We start from the raw sequence: 15,321 nt of genomic DNA, 5'->3' as shown, positions 1-15,321 counted from the left end.
CAAACTACTGCAGCATCATATCAAGTGATAGTGAGCTAACACACAGCAAATACAGGTAATAATACTGAGATACCCAGGAGCTAGGTACCCTATAATAGATGACCAGCTTAAACAGGACTTCTTGAAGAGAGTTGTCCACCAGAGTCTTGTCTTCTGGGGACTGTGATGAAGTAGAAGAGGTGGACATAGGTGTGAGAGGTTTGCAGGTTGCAAGGACCAACTCAGGCACAGGTTACGAGGCCGCGGCGGGGGATGAGCTTCTGTTGTGGTCAGGGGAATCTAGAAAAGACCCTACTGAACTTCGGGCATAGGCACTAGCTGCAGCTCAATGGAAGGGCTGGAATTAACATTGTCACCTGATGGAGACTTGCAGGAGGCAGGATTCACAGGAGGCCCGGAACGGGGCTGGAAAGGGGGTCCTGTCCTAGGAGAAGGTCATAGCCTCCAGGAATTTTACTTGCTACTCTGAGCATACAAATCCTACTTTTATGGGGTCTAGTGACCCTCAATCAGAGTGTCTGGAGTGTCATCTTCCAATTATCTATGCCTTCAATAGTTATAGGCTTATTTTCTTCAATAATGGTTCCATAGGGAACTCTGTCTCGCCTTATAGAGGAGATATTAGCGACAGTGTCTTCAAAAGCTGAGACCTGTTGAGCCCGATAACCAACTCGAGGAGGTGCAACATAAATAAGCCCCCCGGCTGGGTCTCGTAAGAGGATGGATGAGTGGCCACCACAGCAACAACGGCAGCAAGTTTCTTCCCAGGGCAATCCCTGAAATTTGTGGAATGCCCGTATTTCCTACAAGCATGGGAGTAAACCTGGCTATAATCTCTACGAGGAGCAGTTACAGTCTGGGTAGGCTGGAAGTTCTGATTAGGGGGGCTTTAACATAGCTCCCCCTTTAGCTTTACACTGGGCTCCTAAATGCCCTGATTTCTTACAGTAAGGACATGCAGATGGTGATGAAGATGGTCTGTTTCTTGGTTGGACTGATAAGGCGTGGGGTCAGGAGGAACTATGCGCCTGTTTAAGGTGCTGGAGCATGGATGGTACGTCTCACATGCATTGACCATGTGGCAGCAGTCAGTGGTAATTCTTGGCTGTTTCTCACTAATGCATAAGGCCAAGGGACCGAGTGCATAAGTCTTTTTATAGGGCCAGTCAGCCCAGGTTTGGCTGATCCCCTTGGGAAAACTTTGCCACCTTTGTCTCCAGTGCTCAGGTGTAATCTCATATGCCATTGCTACGGCCTTCCTGACCACCTCAAGGTTTCCCTTGTCGCCATTTTCTAAAGAATTTAAAGCATCCTGACCCTTCCTGGTCATGTGTTTTGCAAAGATCATGGCCTTCTCAGTGTCAGTAAGATTTTTCTCAGAGAAAAGGGTTTCTACTTGGTCCAGCCATGCCTCTGGTTCTGCTTTGTTCCATTTTGGCATGAGGTGGCTGATATTTGAGATAATGGAGGGAGCGGAGACCGGGGTTGGATGTTTGGCTCGGTGTTGAGCCAGTGCCAAGGCACTAGCTTGCTGGGTTTGTAGGATCTTGGCTTCTTTCTCTTTTAAGGCTATCTCTTTCTCCCTTGGGATTAACTTACGCTGCCACTGCTTCTCTGCCTGTTTCTCCTTCTCTTCTGGTCTTAGCCATTCTAGTGGTAATTCATACTCTCCTTCTTTTTCTCCTCTAGCTTTCTTAGCGGCAGCTAGATGCTCTTGAACTCATTAGGTCAGCTGTTCTCCCTTTAATGTCATACTTTTCCCCACCTCCTCCATAAAGATTTTGTACTCTTTGGCAGAAATGTTTGCTAATGCTTAGAGTGGGGTCTGATCCCCAAAAATATGTTCAAAATTGTAGGATGGCTACACAAAAAATGATTTGGCAAATGAAATGGCACTCTGGACTGGCAGAATGTATTCTAAATAAGGACACGGGCTTTAGCAAGCTCCACTGGAATGGAAGTATCCCTTAGGAATGGTGATACTTGAGGCTGGAGTGGGAATGCCTCCTTGTAATAAGGATGACACAGGCACTCTTGTGCAATATGGTTCTAAAGAACTAGTGGAATGTTCAAAGAACAATGGATAACATGCACCCGGACAGTACCAGCTATGGTGTAGAGGTTATGGGTTCAGAAGAACAGAGGTATGACACAGTGCAAGATTTACACACAAGTGTGAGTGAGTTCTGAAGAACTGGATAACTTGAGGCACCGAGGTGCAACTAATGGGTTTTCAAAGCATAAAATGTGCGGATTGGTTCACAAGGAACGATGGTCTGTTATGAAGAACAGTAGGCTGTGTTCGTGAAGAACTGTTAGGTTACGCTTACATAAGTCAATCATGCATAGGCTGGGTGCTTAAAGCAATTAATTAAATGGCACATAGCGGATGATGGCACATATGTAAGTTGGTGTATAAAACACAGGAAATGCTTAACTTACCCATGGACACAGTGGTAACACGTGGAACAGAGATGTTGTTCAATTAGAACAGAGTGAAATTAATCAAATAAATACTCAGTGCAACAATGATACGAGAATAAGCAGTGTGTGTGTGTTTGATTATTTCTATCTTATTTACTCAGAAGGGATAATTCGAATGAAATACTGTCAATTGAGTCATTGCTGAGTCAGGAAGTTGGGGAAAACGTGCCGGTATGCAAGCAGTTAGCTTGCCCAGTTAATTCCTTGTGTGGAGTGGTGCTCAGGCTCCAACTTCTTTTATGACTTATATGGCCTAGTGAACAGCGCCCTTGCCTTTCAATTGAAAGACCTGGGTTCGATCCTAATGTGAGTCAGAAATTTATATATATACTATATATATATATATATATATATATATATATATATATATATATATATATATATATATATATATATATATATGTTACAACTGTTTAGAAACAGACAGAATGTTCTGGGTAAGAACACTACACATGTGAACCTATTGGTCTATCTTCAAGAGGCGGTGAAGGGTCAACCCTGTTTCCTCTCTCTCTCTCTTTCAACAGCGAGTCTTTCTCAACGGGCATTTCACGCCCCTCTCTCTCTCTCTCTTACTCGAACGTCACAAAGATCTCTTTCGTTCTCGCATGGATTTCTCTCTCTCTCATTCCACATTAAAGAAATGAAATGGGTCATATAAGGAAAACTCAATCTTTCCTACCAAAAATAGATTTATTATTTAAAGCAACCCAACAAGCAATGAATAAACAAAGCAAAGATTAAAATGCATCATAAATGAAATTGTCAATTAAGAAAAGCATCTAACTCAAGATTTAGTCTCAGTCCAACTAAAAATCTGATTATGGCTAATAGCCTGCAAACTCAAAAATTCTCACATATTCCATTATAGACTTTGTAAAGTTAGTCTCAAGTCTCCACATAAAATACTAGACATTGCAAGGTTTTGACTGTCTTTCTCTATGATCCACACCAACATGTAAATCATGATTTTTGCCTTTCTTCAAACATCACTTCACACATTCCATTCACAACCATGACATCTGTCGAAAAAATGAACACAGATAACTCAATCTTTCCCAAAAATATATATTTGCAAAAACATGAATAAACAAAAGCAAAAGTGCATCTAAAATGCAAAAGTAAATCAAAAAGTCTAATCATGGCTGACCTGTAAAGTATAAAACACATACTCCAAAAAATAGAATCAAGTTGAAATACTTGCAAGGTAAAATGTCTCTATAATCACACCATCCATACTAAGTCACAAATCACAACCACCACAACCATGACATCAGAAAAAAATAAGCACAAAATAATACTCTTCCAAAAATATGCAAGTAAAACACAAAATCAAAATAAAATGCATGAGTAAATAGCACACTGGTAAAATGAACACAATAAAATAGAACATTGAAATGGTAAAAAAACATCCACTTCCCACAAAAAGTTCAAAATGTCTTGAAATATGGTAAAAGACCATAAGTCCACAATTCACATAGAAAAACGAAGAGTCTGGACTGTACCTTATTCTGCCAATTCTAAGAGCTTGCCACACTCAAAGATAATGTCTTCACGATCTCGATCTAGGTCTGCTAATGAACGACCGAACTAATTTTTGGGCAGAATTAGACACAAAAATCGAGATTCTGTAACACACGAACTTTTGTACGCGCATAGCAACTTGGTCATATGATTCGGCCAATATCGCGTGTTCATCACATTAACTGCTGAGATGATCAACTATTTGCTGAATACAACGATTCTGCAACTGACGGGTTCAACAGTACCATCTCACAAATCAAAAATTCTTCCATCACACTCTGTACCTGCCAATGTTAACATTGTGGCGGCCATATTTTCTGAAATATATATATATATATATATATATATATATATATATATATATATATATATATATATATATATATATATATATATATATATATATATATATATGAATATATAAAATATATAAATATATATCCTATATATTAAATGGGTTTGTTACACACAACAGTAACATTTATATTTACTTGTCCAGGAACAGAATCAACAGTTTTTTTTGGGACAGTGGCGTGATCTTATCAATTTAATTCAGGAAAAAGACGTGAAAGGTTCAACCTTGTTTCCACTCAAGTACTTTTCTCTCTCTATTTCTATCTCTAATATTTAATCAAATGTTCCTAATCATGTTTCCCATTCTCACAGGTAATTAAATGGACTATTTAAAGGAAACACAATTCGTTCTCGACAAAATTAGTTTATTATTCAAATAACCCAACAAGTTTGCAATAAAACAAAGCAAAATTAAAATGCATAATAAAAATGAATTTTCTTTTCAGATAACTAAACTCTAAAGTGAAAGAACTTTGCAAATATAAAAAAGTCTCATTATGAATGCTAATGAGACCTGGAAATACCCAAAAGGTCACATACTCACAAATCAATAACTAAAGTCATTTAAAAAAACAGTCTACCACATAAATGATTGACATTGCAAAATGACTTGCATGTGTCTTTATCAAACTCCTAAATACAAACTGTCGAAAAATTAAACATGATAGAAAACTCCCAAAAATACTGAAATACAAAACACAATAATGGAAAGTGTAAAATGCATAGGTAAAGATATGGCAAACGTAACACAACAAATAATAATATAAAAGAGGTATGAATATTCATATTAAATTTCCCTCTCCAGTTCACAAAATACATAATGATCAGAAAGTCATGGTAAAAATCACAAGTTCAATTTTCTCCCATAAAAACAGAGATTTGAAACTCACGGCCATATCTGCCGATTTTCAAAGCCTGGAACCACTCCCAAAGTTATGACTGGACAACTGCAGTTCTATCACGTTAATGAACGATCAAACTCAATTTCAGGGCAGATTTTGTTTCATGCAATCTAGATCAAAGTAATTTGTACTCAATTCGAATATACATAACACTTAAAAGCTCACCTGATCTCCAATTTTCTGAGCTTCTCCGCGGAAAGAGCTGAGGAATCAAAATATGCACTGTTTCAGCAATCTTGCATCAAATCTCTCGCCCTAGTTTGCTCTTACACCACATGTTTGATAACATCTTAAAGCATTGGTTGAAATGCATTACCTTCCTTTTCTGCCATCCATAAGAGCGTCTGATCTCCTAATGGCGAACTAAAACAAAAGCATATGTATAAAACATAAATCTAATTTCCCGTTAATTAGCAATGTCTACTGCACTGTCGCCAGGACTGTCATGGCCAAAGTCACTGGGTTGTGTTCTTAGAGCCTTTACATGTAATCTAAACATGAATCTTCTTTTACTACTCCCACAACAAAATTATCAGTAAAATAGCTATTAAGACAATTAAAATTGTCGGCATAATATATTATGTTTCTTAACATTGGATCGTCGATGTCTATAACGGTGGAACAGTCATTGGCACCTTGAATGTATGGACGCCATCTCACCAAATGCTCAGTTGGAAAATGAGGCACATTACAGGAACTCACTGAGTTACCAGTTCACAGTACGAGAAAGTCCGTAGACAGGGTTCTGCAAATGAGTCCAGTTGCATGGACCCTGTAAGCCAATCGGCCATGCAATGATACCAGGCACATCATTGGAACTTCAGGTAATTGCAAAACACAGAGGAATGGTTCTGTGGACACACTGATAACAGTCTTAAAGTCAATAATTCCGGAGTAAGACTACTAACAATGATAATTCACAACCTCCCACAGATACAACTCTCAACTGGAAATACTACTGTCACACATACTTCTTCTAACTAAAGTACAACTTGTCTGTAATCAACTCCCGAACCTTGATATAACAAGTCTCCCAAAATGAACATGGAACTAATCCATCCCATGTCACCTGAGTCTCCAAAAGCACTTGGAAAAGGTCTAATAACAAAAGGTTTCATGTTACTGAACCAAATAAGACTACTAATGCAAAACAAACACTAACCAATTGAACTAATTCCAAGGTGCATCCGGAATATCCACAGTCAACTCACTACTAGCACAATAACTCTGAACTCACTCATAAAAAATTCTATCCAGTGGCCCGGTGGGTCGATAATCCATCCAAACGTTAAAAGTTCCTGCCTGCCAGTGGTTTTGAAAGTTCTACTCCGGTTGCAAAGTTCTTCAACACCTGACTAAGCAGATGCAAAATAGCAATTGACGTAATGGTGATGCTCCCATGATCTTAACAACTACTGGTCTTTACTCACAATACAGCTCCCTTCATTTAAAAAAAGCTGAAAAGAAAAAATCTAAATACTCAAATTCGATATCCCAAGTGAAAAAAAGACCTTCTCCACTTGTTTACTCTGATATATTAAGTACCTCCCCCCCAAAAATAATCCTAAACAACTACATATTGCGTTAGATGACAAAACTCATCCAACACCATAACACAATAACACACTAACACACGGGTCAAATCTCGTATGATTAGCCCATGTCTCAATTCCTAAAATCATTCGAAAACAAATGATTAAGAATTCAACATCTAAAATGAACAATAGACAAAAAAAAAAAAAAATATATATATATACAAATATCAACCCATCTATCCATTCTTTTAACTATATACAAAAGTGTTAGTCTTCCAGGTTTCTTCAACTTTTGAAATATAGGTCAATTGCTGTCACTCCTATTTACATCTTTAACTACAAATCTATTCATCCTCTTTTGATCACATATCTTTCAAATTAGTTGATGGGTCGGTGTCGGACTTTGCACTAATTCAGATCATTCAACATTCTCCAATTTTTGGTAAACACTTATTCCAAATTCAGCCTTCTCATTTCGCGTTACTACTCTTGAAATTTGATTATACCCAATATCTTGTGTGCTAGTGCATTCAAACTAGAATAGATTTTCCTCACATTGCTTTCCCAAAACCTTTCTCGTTTTGTTTATATGACAAAATGATGTTATTTTTTTTCTACAACGCGTTATTTTTCATCATAAAACAAGTGGTGTTAGGGGCAGGGGTTGTTTTTCTTTATGAATGCGATTTCCGAGGGGCTAGTTTGCAGGAGGGTGGAGGCGTTGATTTTACTATTGGTGTAATGAAATCTGATCACTGTCTGAACCGCGAAAGATATCAGAAGGGTTGATAACCAGAGAAAATTACTTTTAAGAATAGGTTGCAAAGTATTTTGTCAATAAATATCCATTTCATTATATGAGGACCGTGAAATATAATAATCAAGCAATTTGACTCATCGAAGTTGCTTTTCTTAATTTTATTTTATTTTCTTTTTTTTTTTATTTGAGAAGAAGCTTTCTAGGCAAAGTGAAGTTCTGTATCCATGGTCCGAAGGAAATTTCAACAATAATTCATATAAATGCTTAGCATTCACGGTCTGCATTTCTTCTTCTCTTGTATAATGACACTGAATTCCTCCCCTGAAAAAATTCAAATTTCTCTCATCAGGAAATTTACTCATGAATTTCAAACATCTCCAGTCAGAAAGGGATCCCGTTTCCTTCCTGTTAGCGGCGTTCATGTTTTAATTACCACATACATTGTTCTACTTGGAGTTCAGTGGATCACTAATATGTGCCTGCAAATGATCTTAAACTTATTTCTGTGAATTTTACTTTCAAACTAACTTACGACTGTTCCACTTATTTTAGGGTGGGGTGGGGTGTTGCGGTAGTGTTCTTCCATCTAACCTGTTTGATCTATTTTTTAAGGCTAATAATTTTGGTATGAAGACAGTTATAATTATGAATTATTATGTTTGGCTTTGTACCTAAAATTCACATTGGTTTATTTTGCCTTTAAATCTCTACTAAGGAGGGCAAAATAATTTATCATCAAATGGGGTTTTTTTGAAAGCGAACTGTTTCAGTTGTCACTGATTTACAGAAGATAGTAAAAATTTGTCTTGTTCTGTCACGTGAAACAATTTATTCTTTCTTCGACTTATTTATCAAGAGCTTCCAGCGTCAGTTCACTTATTAGTTGGGGAATTTTTGCTCTGTTGTGAGGGCTTAGATCATTTGTGGTCTTCCTCTGAGTCAGCAATAGCATCACAAAAGAAAAATCACTACATATCATTAATTTAGTTTAGATTATGTTGGTAAATATACACAGCTTGATGGGGGGAACAGGGGAACTTCACATTTCAGAAACGGCATTTTTCGTAATTTTAGGACGTTTCCAAAGGAATGCAATCAAGGCAACCAATTGGAAGTGTGATGATTGATCTGTCTGCAATTTTCGAAGCGGTACAGTTATTGATAGAAAAATCCTTTGCTACTCAAAGTGGCTGTGATGTCGAAGACCGGCAAATTATTATTTCGTCCAGAGATGCAGCAGAGCGAAATTTTGGTGCAACTGGAGCCAATAGTTTGTTGATAATTAAATATTGATTTTTACGGTGATGAAGGAATGAGCGCACCTAGACCTTCTCTCGTCAGAACATTTGTATATAAAAAATTTTCCTTGATATTACTGTCAAATGTTTTCATTTAATGGGAATTCATGGTATAGCTATGTACGGTATTATATAAAATGATCAATATAAGATGAAGTATATTATATATGTGATAAATCGTAATATATATATTCACGCTACTCTAAATTCAGAGTGCATTAAACCTTTTTATTTGCCTTTTGGTTTCTTAATTTCTCCCGTTACTGAAACGTTAGATCAAGTTAAAAATATGTTTACAATATTTAAACAATCTTACTTTTGCAAGAATGTTGAAATCTGGTAATCTATTCTTATTCATTATTCATAAGTTAACCGATATCAGTATTGTTCAGGTTCAAATTCTGCCAAATACTGGCTGAAATTTACTCTCTAAAATAGTGGAAGTTGTTATTATCATAAATTTTTCGTTTTATCGTACTGATGTCAGATGTCAATTGGTTTAATGGTTCCAACAGGCTTTTATCAAAGATCCATATTCAGCTGCCATGTGGTAAAAATATGCCAGGAAAATACTCTCAGGTGCCTATATTAAAACTTTCATTAGTTATTATTATTATTATTATTATTATTATTATTATTATTATCAAAGATCAATCTAAAGTTTTGGTAGATGCCCCGAAAAGCAGAGCAGGCATTGGATATGGGATAATCTACCCAGATTTCATTCGAAGGGCGAGACTGATTGTTCTTACACCAATTCTTGTTTTAGAATGCATTGCAGTTTTAGCAGCACTGAAAGGAAAAATATAGGTCAAAATGTCATGTAAAATGCGAGGAGAATCAGTATAAAATAGTAGTGCATTGCATCTTAGCCAAACGTCTGAAGTTCCACTTACACGATATCATAACAGTAATTACAGGTACACAGAACGTTTTAGAGTAAAGAAATCTGGAAATGAAGATTCATCTTGGACTCTAAATTTACTGCGTATTCGTCCTGCTGGTCAAAATCAGGAATCTGTCTGTTGCATATCAGCTTTGAAAACTGGGATGATAGGGATTAGTCTTGTGAATGTGAAAGATCTCTGTTAAAATATAAATTATAAAATGGAAGAAGAGACAATTTTATGAATCAGTGGCCCTGTTTAGTTGATAACAGAAAATACCACGAACCACTCTTTGAATAAATCTCCATGATTTCAGACATTCTCAGACATCAGTATGTTTTAGGTATTTTAAGAATAAGCTATTGATTTTGATGGTTCATGTTTTTTGTTAGATGGTTTACCATCATTAATTAGTTAACGTATATTAGAAAGACAGAATTTAGTAATATCAGTAACTTATAATCTAAACACTCGCTATCTCAGTTGAATTTAAATAATAACGGTTAATTCATTCAATGTTATTATTATGATGAATTTATCTCTTCTTTGGAAACGAAAGCAAGATTATTTTGTAAAATAGGCAATAAGCTATTTATATATATATATCTATATATATAAAATAGTTTATAAATATATACATATAAATTTATAAAAATATACATATGGTATTTAGGCATATTTTCTTCTTAGTTCAAGCATTCATTGAAGTTAATGGCATTGTTCAAACCCAGATTCTATCTTTTATGAAAAATTTTAAAAAACACTTTCTTTTCTCTGCATATTGCTTCTCAGGAATAACCAAAAATGATTCAAGTTTCTTCCATTTACTTTTTCTTTTTCAAACTAGTCGTAGGACTGTTTCCCCACTTTTTCTTTGGCACTTTTTTCTGACCAGTTCAGATCTTAAAAACTATGTTTTTTTAATCTGCAAATTTTAATGTTGAACATGACATCGTTGGGTCAAACAGTATGCCTTGAAGCAGAACTCTAGCCTAAACTTCACTAATGATTATTTTTTTAAGTTAAGGTTAGCTATATTGGATGCTTCTGGTAACGAAAGGAGACAAGCCAGTACTGGGCCGTGGTTAAAATTTCATGCTGTACCTCAGACGTCAAATATTTAGAACTATTTAATGGCTCTATTATCTGTGGCCTTGATTATGCTGTACTCAGTAGTATCATCCTTGTCTAAACTGTTACTTCATGAAACAGTGAAAAGAAAAAAAATGAATACTCAAAATGATGGACATTTCAGCTAAAGAGTTAAACAGATATCAATAGGCGTAATTTGACCTGGGTAACACTAACCGAAAATTGTCAGGAAAATTTCATAGCATCTGTCTGAATTTCCGGCAGTTGAGCATTTTGACGGAATAATTAGCATAATCTCTTAAATGAAATGCTCTTGAAATATTTACTTTACATTAATAATAGGATAAGTAATAATTTTCATAAAAAAATGAGGCTCTTGGGTTTTATGGCTTTGAGGTTTTCACAACAAAAGATAAATTAACCAACGATTATGAAACTTTAGAACCAGACTACGATAGAGAGAGACGCGTTCCTAAGTTTAGTGATTTAGTTTACTGCAGTGTATAATAACATTATTTTGATTACGACAGTGGTGATCATGCTGGCTGTTTTTATAAGATTGAGTGAGATTAGGTTACACATTCTTACAAGAAGTCACCTTGCTGACTGCATAAAATTATACAAAAAGCAAACTTAAGGACTTACAACCAGATATTTATCCAGTTAAAAAAAATATGCTTTCCTTAAATACAACTAATAATTTTGCTGTTTTAATATTTCACAGCAATAGGCAAGGAATTAGTTATCAATTCTTATTCATAATTCAAATTATCGTCATTTTTATTTCAACATTTGTGATAATCTGAAACAGATACAGACCTAATGAAAACGGTAACAACAACTGCAAATATTGCATTAAAGAAGCTTTGGATTCTTTTATGAGCACAATGTCTCATTTTAACAGAACTCATGGCTTTTTTGACTAACCTAAAACACAAAATTAGAAAACATTTTGATAAAACAGATTCCTATCTAGGAAGATTATTGTTATTAATGTTAGGTCGTTCATGTATAAAGAGAATTTCAGTGTAACCCAAATGTAGTCTCCATATTGTGTTTGATATGGGTAATAATGGAGAAGCCAGTTTTATTATTATTATTATTATTATTATTATTGTAGCTATTATTACATTATTATTATTATCTATTATTATTACATTATTTTGACCATAAAGAGATCATAGAAAACATGCCTAATGTAAAAAATAGTGAGTTGTTAATATTACTTCGCAAACAGATAAGATGTATCTCAGAGGAATCATCCGTAACTAAAGTTTAAAAGTCCTTGAAAATTGTTGAATCATTTAATTATGGTAGTCTTTTTTTATCTATTATGGAACGTACTGATTTGTTCAGTGAATTTTTCCTTCTCTACTTACAAACCATAAAATTTTTTGTCTTGGTTTTCCCTGTATTCGACAACCTTCCCTCTTTCATGAATAGCTAGCTAGTGGTACTTCCTTCACGGTGAGACCCCAAATTTTTGTTTATTGGCCTTTCTCTTAGTTTTATCTCCCCTGATTTACTTTCCAGAAGGCATTTTACTATGTTTCTCGACTCTTGCTTTTTATCACTGAAATTTTTGATAAAACTTCTTCTCTCTCATCTTTTTCTGATTCTTCTCTCTCTCTCTCTCTCTCTCTCTCTCTCTCTCTTAATATTTAAAGCTAGAAATTGTGTCTGTTCAGTATGTTCTAGATTGATAATGGAAATCAGACGAATATGTTACAAACATTCCGATGGTAATCATGAAAAGATACACAATTGTCTTTGTACACAGAAAAGTCTTATTAGGAGGGGTGGCTGATCTTCTGAAAGTTAAATAAACTTTCCTATGGTATTTCATCACAAGTTACCTCTGAGACCTTTCAAGAAACTGAGTCATCCAGGCTAGAGAATGGTTAAATTCCTTTCTCTGGCAATTATCTTGAAGTGCTAATAAAGTTGATTTCCGGATGCACGACGTAATAAGCTAAAGATTTTAAGCGCCGCGACATGAATTGGAATGCTGGAAGCAACGAGAACGCGTGACTGGAAACTCATCAGTGATTGGCTCAACAACACAACACTTGGAGCGGGGTTGTCGGCAGGGGGTCATGTCATGTTAAAATTATGGATGGAGCTTCTCCCGCAATAGAAATTCAAATTTACTGTCTTCTCAATAGCTTATGGAACTGCAGATGATTGATTTTACGATGACGCATGATCGACTGGGGTATACGGGTCAGAGTTCAAATGATTCTTGTTCATATTTTTGGTCAGATGGACCCCTTCATACACATTTCTCTAGGGGTAATGATGGCAGATCCATTATGATATAATACAATTTAGGATATTTATGTCAAGAAAATGTATTCACTGTTTCTGAATGTAATGTCTGAGTGATACATATTTTGCCAAATTTCTGGGAACCAAGGTATATTAAAGTTTACAAAGCGCCTCCATTTTCTGTTTGTAATATTCTGTTATTTTTTCTTACATTGAGAGAGGATATATCGTAAATGAAAGCTGTTTGTCATTATAAAAGATATATGCATAGTAAAATACAGATACGTTGCTCGGCAAATTTTAAGAATTGATTAGAAAGAGAAAAGGAGACAATAGATAAAAGACTGAAAATAATCAGTAAATGAAGGCGGTTTAGTTGCCAGAAAAAGCGTAATGCTCGCAAACCCACCACCGTAAAGCAGCTTAAATAACAGCACCGAGAAATGGCCAGGTTATTGAAAAAGAGCTTAAGAGCGATGTCGCGTTGGAAGTAAATGCGGCTCTTGAAGGTGGTCAGTATTCGTCCACACCAGTTGAATGTGATGTCATACTGAGCGAGAATGAATCAGCAGACGCTGCTTGTTTCTCGCGAGGTCGTCCACATACTGTGTCAGATGCACCGGTTGGCATTTGATTTCTACCCTTCTATTTTTTTGTAATGGTTAATCAGAGGCGAAGGAATTTTCTATACCAATTTTCGTCTGTTTGTCTACATTTTCATAAAACTGAAAATGAGTCTTTTGAGAAGTTCATTGCTGAGTCAGAGTGTCTTCTAATCCGAATCAATTGAAGGCGACTCATTGCCTGTGCCTCGCGTTTTCATAAATGTTACCTTCTTCCTTTATCATACAATGTTTCCTAAGAACGCACTCATTAAACGCGAGGGATTACTTTATATTAACAAATATTAAGCCACTTGTATCGTTTAATATCGATTTCATTACACCTTGGGGATAATTTACACCCAAGGAGAATCATAACTGATAATTGCTTCTGCGCCGGCCAAGGTTCAAACAATGGCCTAGATTAGAAACAACGATAAACAAAGGGTTTATATATATATATATATATATATATATATATATATATATATATATATATATATATATATATGTACATATATATATATTTTTTATATATATATATATATATATATATATATATATATATATATATATATATATATATATGTATATATATATATATATATATATATATATATATATATATATATGTGTGTGTGTGTGTGTGTGTGTGTGTGTATATGTGTGTGTATACATATATATACATATATATTGCCACGATGAATACCAAGTACCTAGTTATTACACAACTAATCACAGATTTCGAAAATTTCCCTCACTTCAGCCAGATACCTGAACTCTCATAACAATAAGAATTATGACTGAGTACTCTAAAGGTAACAGCGATCCCTTAAAAAGCTCATTATTCACATGAAAAATCAAACTAAGTTTATCAAGACTAGTGTGAGGTATCAACAATTAAACAAGAAATATACTAGAGTAAAATTGCATCACTCCATCAAACAACTTCAAATGTTTTAGCAAAACTAAAGGAACAAAACATGTTTATCACTTTGCCTTATGCACACAATTAATCCTATTCACTGGTGGTCAATAAATGAAACACTGATTTTTAAAAATTTCAAATACAAAATTAAATTCAAAATTTATAATTAGAATTCACAATTTGAAAAATTTACTATTACTAGAAAACAACACAAAATTTAATTAATTCTTGAATTAAATTTTGAAACAAAACTAAATCACAAAAACTTTATCCAGAAATTAAATTAATCAAACAAAATTTTAACTATCAAGAACTACTCAAGATTTGAAAAGAAAATCTTAATAAATGAAAACTGAATCAAGTATGCAATATTAAATTATCAAGAAATAAGTAAATCAGTGTTAAATCACAAATATATAAAATGTGAAAAATCAAGAGATTGCAAACACAAGAACACAAAAGATTTATAAATAATTATTTCACTTAGGCAAAAATTCTTTTAACACACCTTATTATACCATGGTAATAATAAGTAAAATTCACTTTTCCTTACACAAGCTTGTGAAAACCTTTGTAAAATCATTTGCAGCTGCTTTAGATTAAAAAAACACACTTTTTTTTATAAGGCACAGTTACCACCAAATTTTTTCACTTCTCCTATACTCAGATCTCAAAGGCTAAGATTAA

The sequence above is a fragment of the Macrobrachium rosenbergii genome, chromosome 8 (assembly GCF_040412425.1).
Source record: "Macrobrachium rosenbergii isolate ZJJX-2024 chromosome 8, ASM4041242v1, whole genome shotgun sequence".
Taxonomy (NCBI): Eukaryota; Metazoa; Arthropoda; class Malacostraca; order Decapoda; family Palaemonidae; genus Macrobrachium; species Macrobrachium rosenbergii.
This window is presented reverse-complemented; position numbering follows the sequence as displayed.